Consider the following 15,462-nt stretch of genomic DNA (forward strand, 5'->3'; position numbering starts at 1 on the left):
GATGACTTTGTCTGGCTTCCTCTCCAGCCATACCGCCAACACTCCATTGCCGGTACTCGCCACAAGCTTTCACCCAAGTGGGACATGTTGCCTATCAGCTCCAACTGCCACCAGAGTCCCAACTCCATGATATTTTCCATGTTTCCCTGCTCAAGCCTCTCAGGGGACCAACACCTCAGTCCATCCCTGATCTGCCGCCGATAGAGGACGGTAAGGTCTCTCTCACTCCGCTCAAAATTCTGAAGACTCGACAACTTGCGGACATCACCCAGATTTTGGTTCAGTGGTCACATACTTATCCTATTGACACTAGTTGGGAAGAACTACAGGTGTTCCAGCACGTCTATCCTTCCTTCGAGCTTGGGGACAAGCTCTTTGCCCAAGGGGGGAGTGATGTTATGGACTCGATAGCCGAACGAGTCATCCAAAGGCGACGCGGTAGAGTGGGAACTCAGAGAAGATCACTCAATTACTTAGGACTTATGTTTTGAGTTAATTCAGCTCATAGAGCATGTAACCCATAATGGCAATTCTGTAAAACTGTAATTAGTCCTCAACGTGTAGCTTAAGAGGATGGAAGAAATGAAAATGCAGCAAGTTGAATTTGAAACAAAACAATGTCAAGGTTCTCCTCCGACGAACCTAGGTTGCGGACTCCCTCCAAGAGTCGTAGGTTACGGTCTCCCTCAGAGCCGGGTTATACCCTCCACTTTAGTCCATTTTTGACCACTCTCTCTTCCTTCTCTCCTATCGTCATTCACCTAGAACTCAAAAACATAGGCAGACTAGGGTGACCACAGCACCCTGGTGCTGAACCTGAGCTGAATGAAAACCTCCCCTTCCATCGGGTTACTCGGTCCATGGTCAGAGACAATAACAGTGTTGGTCTTGGTGGCTTCTTAAGAGGGCAGGTGAAGAGGGAAGGTGAATTGAATATTTCAAATTAAAAGCTATGTAAGGCATGTAAATAAAATGTCATGCAAATTCGCAATTTCAATGTAAAATAAACATTCACACACCATAACACAAGGATAATTTTTGTTATCAGTGTTCCCCTAATGGTATTCACTGCCCAAGAACCTTTGCTTCGGAAATTCCACTATTTTTAAGCTCTAATAACTGAAATTTACACAAAGAGATTCAAACTCTCTTTAAGCCACGTGTACCTCAATACACACTTTTAACAATCTCAATCTCCCAAAGAGATTCGCTACATTCTAGCTCTAGTTAACCATTTCTATCTAGATTTAATAGGTTCTCGATGAACCTTTCACAAAGTAAAATTAAAGAAAATAATGGAAAGTGTAATGAATTTTTCAAGGCTAAGGCCCACTCTTTCACTCTAAAACACTTTTGAGATGTTTTTCAAATTTGAGGATAAAAGTTCAAAGGTTTTGCCAATAAATTCTCATTAACTTCTCAATGCATGCTTTTTTGGGGGTATTTATAACTTTTCCAAGCCAAACTAGATGTTTATTGTCAGTTTGCAAAAATCAAATCGTTGATTGATCAATCACTATAAAGTGACTGATCGATCAATCAATCATAATGGCTCTTTTTGTGTTAGGATGTCACTAATTGATTGATGGATTGATCTATTAATATGTTACCATTGGTCTTGAAAAGTTAAGTTGATTGATCATTGTGAGGGGATAATTGATCAATCAAAACTCCCTCTTGCTATGCAATGCAAGTATGATCGATTAGTGAGCGTCCTAAGATCGATCATGCTTTATGTCCTTGACTAGCAAGATTCTGCTTGATTGATCAATCATGTAGGATGATCGATCATTCCTTGTGAAATTCACTTGACTTGACAGTATTTATCGATCAATTCAAATGGGATGATCGATTATGCGTTATAGCATGATATGGCCATGTTCTAGATGATCGATCAATCAACTAAGGTTGATTGATCATCATTTATATTCTTGGCCTGCACACTCCTAGATGATCGATCATTGGCAGAGATCGATCATTCTAGTGCCAGTTCAATTAAGTTGTCTTTTAAAGCATGGGAATAATTTTATCTAAGTGCTCTAACATGTTCCAAGAGATGTTTATTATGTTTCTAAACATGTTTATATGCAATGTATATCCTAAAGCTCCACATACTGTTATGCACGCAATAACATTATTATTTTAGTTGTTTTATTTAATTTACTTTATTTTATTTCAGTTTTAGGCCATAGGGATATTTTTGGAATTATTTATTAATAGGGATATTTTTGGAATATTTTATTCATAGGGATATTTCTGTAATATTTTATTAAACCCTAACAGGGTGAACCCTATTTAAGGGGTAAGAGTAATGAGAAAAGGAAGCATTGAAGTATTAAGAATTAGGTTAAATCTAGAGTAAAGAGGCTTAGAGTTCTCCTCAACGAGCTCTAGGGTTTTCAAGCTTCCCTTTGGCTTGATCTTCGTTTTCATCTTCCCCATGTCTCCCTACTACCCCTACGGTAATGCTTGGAAGACCCGTAACCCGTGGCAGACTGCAGATCCTCCCAAAGAATCCTTGTGTCAGATCCGGGACCGTAACACATACACCATTGTATATAAGAAGGGAGATAGGAAAGCTCTCTTACATTTGTGATTGAGTTTTGATATATGACTTTTACACTTAACTTGGGTCTTCTTGTTGTCTTCTTCTTTTTTGGGTGTTTCTTCAAGAGATGTCCTTAAATGTTTCTTGAGGTATTGAGTAAGCTTGATCATTTTTAAGCTTTAGAACTCGAGATGCATTGACTCTTGAAGATAAAGTATATGAAATACTTAGTTTTGTAAATTATCAGCTCTATTAAGTTTTATTATCAACAAAACCAATAAGGGAGTCAACCTATGGTGAACACATTGAAGGCCACCTACTCGAATTGTTCTCGATCAAATGGATATAGGGGAGAGAAAAACCTCGGGTTATAATTTTCCACATGTACAACCAGATGAGCAAGGCACACAAAGGCATGAAAAATGAAGCATTACATAATGGCTAAGTGATTGAACTTCCCCTACTCGAAAAATAAGAAAAAGAACTCTTTGTAAGTGCTCCTTTGATCAATCACTCAAATGACTAGTTCAAATAAAGTTGAACACCCAAAATAAAAGAAGGCATCTTGTGAACATCAACTGACCGATCCAGAGCCATCCAAATGGCGAGTTCTTGAAAAAGGTGCATAACGAGATTAAAGGCTTGGATTTGGTTAAGATTGGTGTTCAAAACTTGTAATCGGACTATCTATATGATTTACAACTTATAAAAAGATTTTTAAATACTGAATTTAACTTGGCCACAAGAAAGTCTCTTTGTAATCAACTCCATAACACTACGTGTACCCTTTTGCTACTGAACGGGATTTGAGATGGGCCTCAAAACCATTCGGATTATGCTTCATAGCAAAGACCCATTTACAACCCACGAGTTTCTTACTAGGAGGAGGTAGAACCAAGGCCCAAGTCTGATTTTCATATAAAGCAGTCTTTCCTCTTCCATTGCCACCTTCCATCCTGGATGTTTTAGGGCCTTCTGATATGACTTTGAGGAATAGACTCATAAGAAATAGATGCAAGAAAATGGCAACAAGAAGGAGACAAAATATGGTAAGAAACAAAATTAGATATAGGGTGAGAGGTAGATGGCCTAGTACATATCCGAGGTTCTTTTAGGAGAACAATAGCCACAAATGTAGTAACAACCAATGCTTCAGGGGGCTGCATGAACTGAAGAAAGACCTGGAGGAACATCCTTAGAGGAGTAAAAAGATTTATCTTCAAATAAAGTGACATCCTTGGAGACAACCATTCTATGAAGAGAGGGGTTATAACAAACATATCCTTTTTGGGTGTGAGAGTAACCCAAAAGGATAGATACACTTACTAGACTTCATATCTAACTTACTTTTCTGTGAGGATGTGACATAAATGAAACAAGTGCAACCAAATACCTTCAAGGGAAGGGAAAAAGGATTTTCATCCAGAAATAATAAGGAATATGGAGACTTATTATTAAGTATGGAGGATGAAAACCTATTATTGAGAAAACATGTAATGAGAATTGCTTGTGACCATTAAAAGTAGAACACATTCATGGAGTTAAGAAGGCCACAAGCCACCTCAAGAAGATGTTAATTCTTTCTTTTAGTTATACCATTCTGTTGAGGGGTGTAAGCACATGACGTCTGATGGATAATGCCATTATCCTTACATCACAGAAGGTTTGAAACTCTCCTAACATATATTCTTTGGCATTATCAGAGAGAAGTACTTTTGACTTATGACTGAATTGAGTTGAGATCATGGCATAAAATTATTTAAAAATAGAAAGGATTTCAGATCTATCCTTGAATAAAAATAGTCATGTAACTCTAGTAAAATTATCAACAAATGTAATAAAGTGCTTATCTTGAGAAATATTTGAAATACTCAAAGGTCCCCATACATTAGAATGAACCAAGAAAAAAGGAGAAACACTTTTTAAGTTCGACTAGAGGAGAATAAGTAGTTCTTTGGTGTTTTCTTAATTGACACACCTCACAATTCAAAGGGGAAAGAAACTTTAAAAAAGGAAACAAGTGCTGAAGTGATGGCAATGACAAATGCCCTAATCTATTGTGCCATTGTTGTGTCTCTGTCTGAGAAATAGAAGCCGCAGTCACTTGAGGAAAATTAAAGTAATAGAGAACCCCTTTTTCATGGCCTCCACCAATCACTTACTTCATCGCCAGATCTTGAAAAACACAGGAAGAAGGGGGAAAAGTAATAGAACTATTAAACTTCTTGGGTAACTGGCTTACAAAGAACAAATTTAATGGAAACTGATGAACAAATAAGACATTAGTAAGTTAAAGTGTGGGAGTAGTAGAGAAGGATCTCCCAAGGACATTGGTTTGGGATCCATTTTCTATGGTAACAAATTTATTTGGTAGACATGGAGACAAATAATGTAAAAGACTTTTATTACCTATAAGGTGCTTAGAGGCCCTAGAGTCAATTATCCAAGATGCAGAAAATGATGTAGTATAAATCATACCTGAGACAGTAGTAGTAATGGTTGTAGTGGAAGAAGATGTGGTTGTGGGTACCATCAGGGTTTTCAACCTCTGCAATAGATCAAAGTCATCATCTAAGACCATTCCTTCCCTATCTGTGACTCGGTTCTTTCTTCATTCTTTTCAGTATTATTAACCTAGGTCTGATTGGCAATAGCTCAATTAGGTTTGTCATGAAGTTTTCTACAAGAATCAACTAGATGATTTAATCCTCCATAATGAGTGCACACTCAGTTATCAGTCCTTGAGGAGCTTGAACGAGCTCTACCACCTCTTCCTCTACCTTCTCTAGAATTTCTACTGTGCCCTCTGTTGGTTGGCTTTGTACCCCAGTAACAAGAGTACATAACTAAAGATATCTCAACTTGAGGAGTGGAAGAAGGGTCTGGAATCCGAAGTAGTGTGGCATTTAAATCATCAAAGGATGGAAGTGTTGTGGAGCTGAGAAGTTGTGATTTAGCCACCTCTAGCTATGGCTTGATATTGGCCAAACAAATAGGTGCTACTAAAAATTCTTGTAACTTTTCTTGAACTGATATATCAATTGAATATGGCTAAACAATTTTCCACTCCTGAATAAGCCCTCTGAACTGGGCCAAATACTCATGCAACTTCTCTCCCGGTTTCATAGTGAACATAGTCTGAAAGACATCATACAACTTTTGAAAGTTCTCGATACTGGAGTATAATTTGGCATAAGTCTCCCATATTTTCTTTGCCATTTCAAGGTGGACAACATTATTTGCCATATACTCTTCCATACTTTCCTTGTGAAGAAAGACCACAAATCATGAGATAAGTTCTTAATTTTTTTTATTACTTCATATTATTGGTTTCCAAATTTAGAAGATGATTTAAAGATGAGTATGTGAATATTTTTCATCTTTCGAGATTGTGGATATGAATGCCTCTCGATCTAGAAGAAGCTATCAAAATAGTTTTGTTGGTTTGGAATTTTTGTTAATCGAGACCAATCCATGATCAGATTGTTGATTTTTTTTTTTTTTTTTTTTTTGTGTGGGAACAATAGTCCCCTAATATAGAAGATTGATATTGAGTCTCTTATGAGTGGTATTTATTAAGGAAAAAATTCAGAATAATGATTTAGCATCAATTCTAGGGTTCTCCATGCATCGAGTTATTTGAAGAGTACTACTTGGTGTTTTTATTAGAATTTTTTTTGGAGACTTATTTTCGTTGAAGGGCCTATCATGGCTGAAGAGAATTTGAATATCAAAGGTGATATACTGAGAATTACCACTATATCCTTACGAGGGGTATCAAATTTTATGAGTTGGTCCACATCGGTTCGGAGCGAAGGTTTCTTATTACAAAGGACCTACTTGATCACCTTACCAACCGTGGACCACTTATTGATGAAGAAGACATTTTTTTATAAAAAATGGTTGAAAAATGATACCTTGGTGATTAGTTGGCTAATCAACAACCTGGAAGAACATGTCTCCAACAATGTCATCTATATTGACACTACAAAACAAATTTGGAAGACATGTTCCAAGTTGTACTCTAGCCGGGATACTCTACATAGACCATATGATATTCTCAAAAGGTTGTTGAATACTAAACAAGGAGAAAATATCTATGAGTACTTGGCCCGCTTTAGAGGCTTTCTTCAAAAGTGGAAGTTATCTCAGCCTTCAACCACATATATTTCTATCCAAGACAAGTAGAAGGAAACACTAACTACTGCTATTTGCCTTGTAAATATTAAACCACATCTTGAGATTGCCAAGAGTCAACTTCTGAGTGCTTATGTTGTCCCCATGTTTGATGATGTATGTGCAACACTACTCCGTATTCTAGACATTTCTTCCTCCATAGAAGTATCATCCGCTATGTATTCAGATCATAGGGGAACATCATCTGACCGCGGCTGAGGCCTAGGCAGAGGTTATAGAGGAGGCCGAGGAAGAGGTGAAAGGAATGACTTCAACAGAGCAGATGGGAAAGAAAGTACTAATTGTAAGAAATTTGGCCACATTGTAGATCAATGCTATTTCAAGGAATGTAGTTATTGTGGACAATATGGTCATTATAGAGAAATATGCTATGAAGCAAATGGCAAGTCAGAATTGACAAAGGCTAATCAATTTTTTGTAAGTGACACAAAAGAGGAACAACCCACAAAATAAGAAGCACAATTTTTTTTTTACTGATGAAGAGTATGAGCTATTTTAGAAAATGAAGACAATGTTGAGTTCTTCTTCTAGTTCCTCAACCACTACTGCTGCCACCACTGTTTAAGGTATGCTATCTGCCTCATCTTCATCCGGGATAATTGACTCAGGAGCCTCCAAACATCTTACAGGTAATAAATATTTATTACATTCTTTATCTCCGTGTCTCTCACACAAGTTTGTTACCATAGCTGACAGTTATCAAACCAAATTCCAAGGGAAATGATCCACTTCTGTCACACCATCACTTTCACTCACTGATATTCTATTCATTTCTATTTTCCACTTGAATCTATTATCTGTTAGTTAGCTGACAAAATATTTTAATTGCTCTATTACCTTCTCACCAACTTCATGTGTATTTCAGGATCTTATAACGAAGCATGTGATTGTAGAGGCCATGAACAAGGGGGGTTTTACTTCCTGGACATGTCAAAAATAAATATGGCTTCCACCAGTTAATACATGCATAAACCACAACTTAGTCATTGGCAAGCACTTGAAAGGTTATTACAATATCTAAAAGGAGCTCCAGGAAGAGTTTTTCTCTATAAAAATCATTGTCACTTCAACATCGAAGGATTCTCAGATGTAGACTGGGCCAGATCCCCTAATGATAGGAAATCAACTTTGGGATTTTGTACGATGGTTGGAGGGAATTTCGTTGCATGGAGAAGCAAGAAGCAAAATGTAGTAGCACAGTCTAGTATAGAAGCAGAATACAAAGCCATGGGACACACTGTTAGTGAACTCCTATGGAAAATATATCTTCTTACTTAATTGGGATTCTACAAAGAAACACCGATGGATCTATATTGTGATAATCAAGCAACAATACACATTACATCAAATCCAGTCTTCCATGAAAGAACAAAGCATATTGAAGTGGACAACCATTTTATACTAGAAAAGTTCCAAGCGAGACTTTTATCTCTAAAACATATATCATCACAAAGTCAAGTTGCAGATATTCTCACCAAGCCGGTGACTCACAAGATTATGTCTACCATCTGCAACAAGCTAGGGATCTACGATGTTTTCTCACCCCTAACTTGAGGGGGAGTGTTACAATGTGGGACCCACCATGAGAACATGGGAAGCCAAGAAGAGTCCTCACAAAAGCTAGCACGAGCTAAGAGATAAGAAGTACAAACTGAAATGAGTTAGAAGACTTAAAGATCAAGTGGACCCACAAAGATACAACGAGCAGGTAATCTTATCAATATGAGTTGGAAGATCCTGTGGGACCCACAAGGATACGACCACAAGCTAGCCTCCTATCTTATGTCCATATTATTGAAGAAGAGTTATAGTTCAACTTATAATAGACCTCTAGTACATTGTGTTATCTTTTCATGATAGATTTATCTTAGAGAGTTAGAGTTGGAATGTAATTAGGATATTTAAAGGTTAATTGTATAAGGACTTCCTCTACTATAAATAGAGGTGTTGTAATTCAGAATTAATCAAGTTCTATAATTCTTCTTGAGTAAATATCTCTCTCATTGCTTGGCGCACACCATTCTTCTCTTCTTCCCTTTCTCTACCCGAGAGATTTTTTCCCCTTTTCTTATTCTTCTTTCTCTATTCTCTTGCTCGGAATATTGGAAAAGGGATCCTAAATTCAACAAAGTTCTTATCATGGGATCCTAAATTCTACATTCTCTAAATAGATCTCATTCAAGTCAGAAAGTTTCTAAAAATAAAAGTGAGCTTCTAAAGATTCTTTCCAGTTATTTATATTCATAAAAAAAAAATTCCAAGATCAAGAGATACTTTCCTAACATTATTTATTAGAATCAGAAACTTCCAAAGTATAGAATTTGAGATACTTTCCAGATTTTGTTTAAGCAAGAAATCACCAACCTTCCAAGAATAGAACTCGAGAAAGTTGCTGGAATTTGTCAATAAATAACATCAACTTTCCTAAAATAAGATTCAGTGATCACACATGGGATCTTGTCTAGTTGGGGCCAAGAAGGATTCAGAAGCATTCCACTTCGATTATGAATTTCAGAACCAAACGTTCTTCCCTTTTTCCAACAAAGAACAACCAAGAGCACCTAATAGCATGACTTCAACCAGTCACTAATCATTCTCATATCAGCCTCTTGATTCAGCAAATCAACTTTCTTGTTTTCAAAACATAACATTCTCAATCCATCCACAAAATTTCCGAACCAAATAGCTGCAAATAACCACTCAAAAAATACTATTATCAGTCTTCTTCAAACTGAATAACTAGCCTGTATTCTCATGAACCGAGCTATTTTTTATCACGCAATAACATTATTAAAAGTGTAATTAATTATTTTTTTAATTTACTTTATTTTATTTCAGTTAAAGAATTAATAGGCCACATGGGTATTTTTGTAATATTTTATCTATAGGGGTATTTTTGTAATATTTTATCTGGAACCTTGTAAGGGTGAACCCTATTTAAGGGGTAAGAGTAATAAGAAAATAGAAACATTGAATTAGAGTAAACAAGGGTTTTGAGTTCTCCTCAAAGAACCTAGGGTTTTCAAGCTTTTCTTTGACTTGATTTTAGTCTTTCTCTTCTTCCTCCCTACGAGTCCATGTGTTAGATCCAGGACCATAACAATTAGTATCAGAGCGGGAATACAATGAGCGATTCGCCATCCCAAGAAAAATGGATTGCCATGCACGATCAATTGGAAGAAATACGCGCATGGTGTTTTCCATTAAAATTTTTGCAAGGGAGAAACTCGCTGCTGCAGAAAAGGTCATACGACCTAAACTCGCTTGAGATGCTGTCTCGGACAGGCAGAAAGGCCAAGGGCCAGAAAATTACACCATCTCTGAGCACTAAATATGCACTGAATAAAAGTCATCAAACGCTGTCTCAGGCTGGAAGCAAGGGCCAAAAAAATTCAAAGTCTTTCCAGTGGCGGGTACATCCGAAATTGGGGACACAAATCTGAAATCGGACTTAGAACTTCCGAAATTAGACGGCGAGGACCCCGATTTTTGGAAATCAGATGGGTATTCCACAACCCCTTCTCACGAGAAGCCATAAGTCTTCCACAGGTGACACAAACAAATTCGAGACACCTCCGTCTCGAAAAATCGCCAAGCGGAGAAGCCCCTAAAGGGTGTTGTTTGCCGTCGAAAAAAGCTCAACTGGCAACCAACCGCAATGTATTTTCGCCAGGGTCCGTCATTCCAACAGCCGGCAAGGCGAGGAGAAAATGGGAGATAGGGCGATGAGAGCAAGGGGCACCACAGTGGAAGACGAATTTTGGGGGTAACCTTCTGAAACACCATCAATTTTTAGGTCAAAACGATTTTTCCATGGGGTTGATGGGGCTCCAAGGGACTGAGCAGAAGCAACGCTGCTCAAAATTTGGAGACGGAGGTTCTCTGTTCCGTGAATCAGAGAAATAAAGCACTTTTTCTAAAATTTTGGCTTGTGTATCTGAATTACGAGTTGGAAATTTTTTAGGGATTCTAGGGGTGATAGAATTTTTTTTTATGGGTGTTGTTTTATTGTTCTACTATTGAGAACAACATCAATGAGCCTGCTCTTGGTCAAATTGACAATGGTGAGCTGCAATTTTTGGGCCCCATGTATGATGCTCGGGCCCTGTTAGAAGAAATTTTTCTGTTCGGTGGGAGTTCTGAATACGAGATTGAAGTGTTTAATTTTTTGGATGTTTTGTATGATGCTCAAGCCCTGTTCATAGAAATTTGTTTATTCAATGGGAGTTCTGAATATGAGAAGGGAGCCAACGTGGAAAAAAATGGAGAAAATTTTTTTTGGGTGTGCTGGGAATGGTTTTGTGAATGAATGATTTTTTTGTGGCTGGGTTGTACAGTCTAACTCAATTTCCAATTTCTGCTGCTGTTGCATTCTTGGGTTGGACAGGAGAGCCAATTTCTATTTTTAAATTTGCTGCTACTGTGGCAATCCAGAAATGGACTCAACTGAAAAAAAATATAACCGGTTAGAAGTGATGAAGATGAGCAACACCTAGAATATGTAGAAAATGAAAATGAATCACAAGGTACATCTATAGCTCATGAGAATTAGGGACATGTTGCAGTGATTACGACTGTTCAGATCTGTGAACACAAGTTGGCAAACAGAAAACTGATAAGTCCATCTTTAGGCCAGCAGCATAGCAGTGTTTATTGGAAGAATGAAAGTTCCACCCTCAATCCAATGCATTGCTGGATTGTACGACAATGTTTTGACACTGCAAAACACAGTGCTGCCAACAGTGCAACTGCTGAACACAATGCTGATAATTCTGCGAGTAGTAGCAGCAGTGACTTATGGTGCACAATTATCTATTGTTTTGGGCACAATAGATACTCCTCTGCAGGATGTAGCTAATTTTGGCCAGACAAGGACAACAACAAAATAATTTTTGTTCTTACTGCATGTACCAATAGTGGAGCTCTTGAGCCCAAGATGATGCTGATATTTAATATTGTTGCTGCTATTGCAGTGAAGATAAGGGCACCCTAGCAGAAACTACAAACTGAAAAATATAATGCAGTTGAGCACCACTTGGAAAATTTTGACTTTGACCAAATGAGACAAGACTTGAATGTGCATGTGCATGGGGGGAACATTGATGCTGCTCGTGGTGTATTTAATGAATTACCAGCCATTGATCTTATCTCAATTGAAATCATATGTGGCAGAGGGGTTGTCTTTGGTAAAGATTGTCTTAATACCATTGATTTTGAGAAGTTGTTGGCAGATAGGGAGACTCTCAATGATGAAGGTTCTCTTGGCCATATTTTGAATGTTATGCTATAGGGGATGATTTTTATGGCTGTTGACGGGAAAAATATTAAATTCTGGACGGCGTCTGAACAGAGTATCAGTGTTGCTGCTGTTTTGACACTGTAGAACACAGTGCTGCCAATAGTGCCACTGCTGAAAACAATGCTGATAGTCCTGAGAGTAGAATCAGTAGTGCCTTATGAAGTCCATGATGTTTTCTATTTGGGAGAGGCTCATGAGTTCTTCCACCAAAAATAGTGTTGTTGTGCCAAGGACACCATGCTTCCAGAGAGCCAAGGACACAGTGCAGCTATGGCGGTGCAAAACACAATGCAGCCCAACAGCCACGCAAACAGTGATGCAGTGGCAGTGCTGAATGAAATAGGTGATGTTCATTCTGAAAATCTAAATAACTCTTTGGCTGTAATTGCACAGATGCTCCAGAAATTTTTTTATGTCTTTGATAGCCTTAGTGTTGGGGTTGGATCGTCCTGCATCCTTAGAGACCGCTGATGGTTTTCCAGCCCATGTTAGCATGCGGGTTTGAAAGATGCAAGTATGCTCTTCTAGGTTTCCAGAAATTGTGCCAATCAGAACTATGAAACAACAAGGTTCTTCTAGCCCTCAAGCTGTTACCGCTGTTGCTGCCACTATACAAATAGGTGATGGTGTTGGTGAAATCCTCTTTATGAGAAGTTCAGTTGTAGAGCAGAAGGCATTACCATTTCTGGGTGTATTCATCAATTTTACTGCTGTTGGTGTGGACCCTTCTATAATGGGCATAGATAAACTTGTTGCAATTTCTGCTGCAATGAAGGCACTGTCTGAGGAAGTAGTTCCTACATTCCATGTCATGGTGCTTTACCGTATTGGGGTGATCTAAAGCAAGTTATACTGGCAGTGTAAATAAATAAAAAAAACTCAGGTGGAATCCTCCAGTTTTGTCGTCCATAGGGCTGACACAGATACCGTGGATGCTACTTGGGAACAGGTGGAAACGTGTTGTGGACTCAATCGCACACCGAGTCACTCAAAGGAGGAGACAATGACTCAACGAGTTCAGCAGTTTTATAATTCATATTTTATATTGCTTTAAGTATGATTTTTCATTAAGTATGTAAGGATTATGTTCGTAGGGGTAGTATGGGTATTTTTAGCCCTAAAACACTTATGACGTCAAACCCTATTTAAAGGGAAAGAAAATAGAGAAAAGGCAAGCATTGAAAATTAGGTTAAACAGGCATGGAAGTCACCTTGATGAGTTCAAGGGTTAGAGATCTCCCATGAAGGTATCGAGGTATAGATTTTCCTCAAAAATCTGCATATCCTACTATCACTCTTGATCCATTCTCCATTGATTCATATCGAGCAAGGGAGGGAGACTTTCTGTCCCTTTTTCGAGTTCAAAGAGAGGCTTCAGCCTCCTCTTCATCACGAGCAAGAAGAGAAGGCTTTCATCTCTCTTATTGAGCCAGAATTGAGAGATTTTATTTCCTACTTAACGAGTAGCATCAGGCAGGTCTCTTTCTAGCATTGAGTCCAACAAGAAGCTAGGAAGGAGCTTCCCAATGTAGGCGAAGGGCTACCCAAGCTAGGAATACAATCCTAGCACGAGCAGCAGCAAGAAGAGGAGTGAAACCCTCTTGCCGTGGTCAAGAAAAGGTAACCCTTTCCCTCTACCCTTCATGTTCATCGTATCTGGGTTCTTGACCTATATCGAGCACCATATTACCTTCATCAAAGAGAGTGTTTACCACTTGATCAAGATCAGTCCAAGAAAGGGTTTTCTCTGACCTTATCGAGTTCAGCAACACACTCCTAGTGCTGGAGCCTCAGATCCCATGCTGTGTTACTTGATCCATGACCCGGGACCGTAACAACTTGGTATCAGAGCAGGGTAACATGGGGGATACATCTTGCAATGAAGAACTTCAAACCAGGATGCAAAAGATGGAGGATAGCATGGAGGTAGCACAACCACTGCTAAGAAAAGTTTGTGGTTTGGAAGTAGAGATGAAGCGAATCAGTAGCATGATATCTGATCAATGGGCAGAGAGACAACATAGCCCAAAGACGAGGGAGGTGACTCAACCGTACAACTGGAGAGCGGAGCAGTGGCTTGGACGCTCTACTATCCAAGGACCACAGAATGGAGGCACAATACCAAGGTACACAAAATTTGATTTTCCTAATTTTAATGGGTCAGTGGATCCCTTAATTTGGTTGCATAGATGTGAGAATTTTTTTTAAATCAAGGGACTGCTGAGTGGGATAAGGTGCAACTAGCCTCCTTCCATATGATAGATGAAGCCCGGTTATGGGTTCACTAGGTGGAACTAGAGAGACCAGTGCTGGATTGGGGTGAATTTAAAAATTTATGCACAATCAGATTTGGTCCTCCCGCCCACAGCAACCCCCTGGGAGATTTAGTTCCATTGAGATAAACTAGATCGATTGAACAATTTTAAAAATAGTTCCAAGAAAAGTTGGCTCGTGCTAGCGGGTTGGTACGGGTCGACCAGAAGGTCTCCCCATGAATCTCTGAGGATAGAGCTTGAACTCCTTTTCCCACCTGATTTGGCTCGGGCAATGAATTTCACCCGGGCAATGGAACAACGACTACGGTTGCAGCAACATAAGCCGGGTTGGCAAGGTGAAAGGAACACATCCTCCACTTGGCAAGGGCGCCGCTATAATTTGTCTTAGGTGACACCCCCTGCATTACCTTCCTCCAAACATAATCCGAATATGGGTCTGGTAGCCGATACACGCTCTAGTAATTTACCGCCACAATATATCAAAAACTTAACAAGTGTAGAGATGGCAGAACGGAGGTCCAAGAATCTATGCTACAACTGCGATGAATAGTACCGGGTGGGGCACCAATGTAAAAGGTTGTTGTTGGAAGATGGGCTCAAGCCCACGAGCTCAAGATAAGAAGCCCACACGTCAAAGGAGTGGCATATGTGTAAAATATGGTACTTTCCATAAAGATGGCATAGAAGTGTAAATATGTGTTCCTTTTATGTCTTTTGTTTTATCAAGTTGTAGCCCTAAGGGCATTGTAAAACTATAAATAAAGGCATTGGCTAAGAGGTAGGGCATTGAAGCACTCTCCTCTCTTTCCAAAAATTCGTCCAGCCCTCATTTTTCTTTATCTTCCACGTTCTTCTTCTTCTCCCTTAATCCAAACTCTCTCCTTCCACGTTCTTCTTCTTCTCTTCTCCTTCTCTCTTCTTCTTCTTCTTCTTTCTTGTTGATCTAAAGTTCTTTTCATGAGATCCTAAATTCTACACGGTATCAGAGCAAAGAGTTGAGGATCTCTTCATGGAGCGATTATGAAATCTGTTCAAGAATTTGTAAAAGGAGTTCAGTCATGAAGAGATAAGTTCATTCTCTTCTTATTTATGTTTTTTCATTTCCTTTTCTTATTTACATACTCCTTTTTACTATTTTTCTT

The sequence above is a fragment of the Aristolochia californica genome, unplaced genomic scaffold (assembly GCF_029961685.1).
Source record: "Aristolochia californica isolate CCGP_79_NKW_82.1479 unplaced genomic scaffold, dmAriCali1.0.hap1 SCAF_12, whole genome shotgun sequence".
In the NCBI taxonomy this organism is placed as follows: Eukaryota; Viridiplantae; Streptophyta; class Magnoliopsida; order Piperales; family Aristolochiaceae; genus Aristolochia; species Aristolochia californica.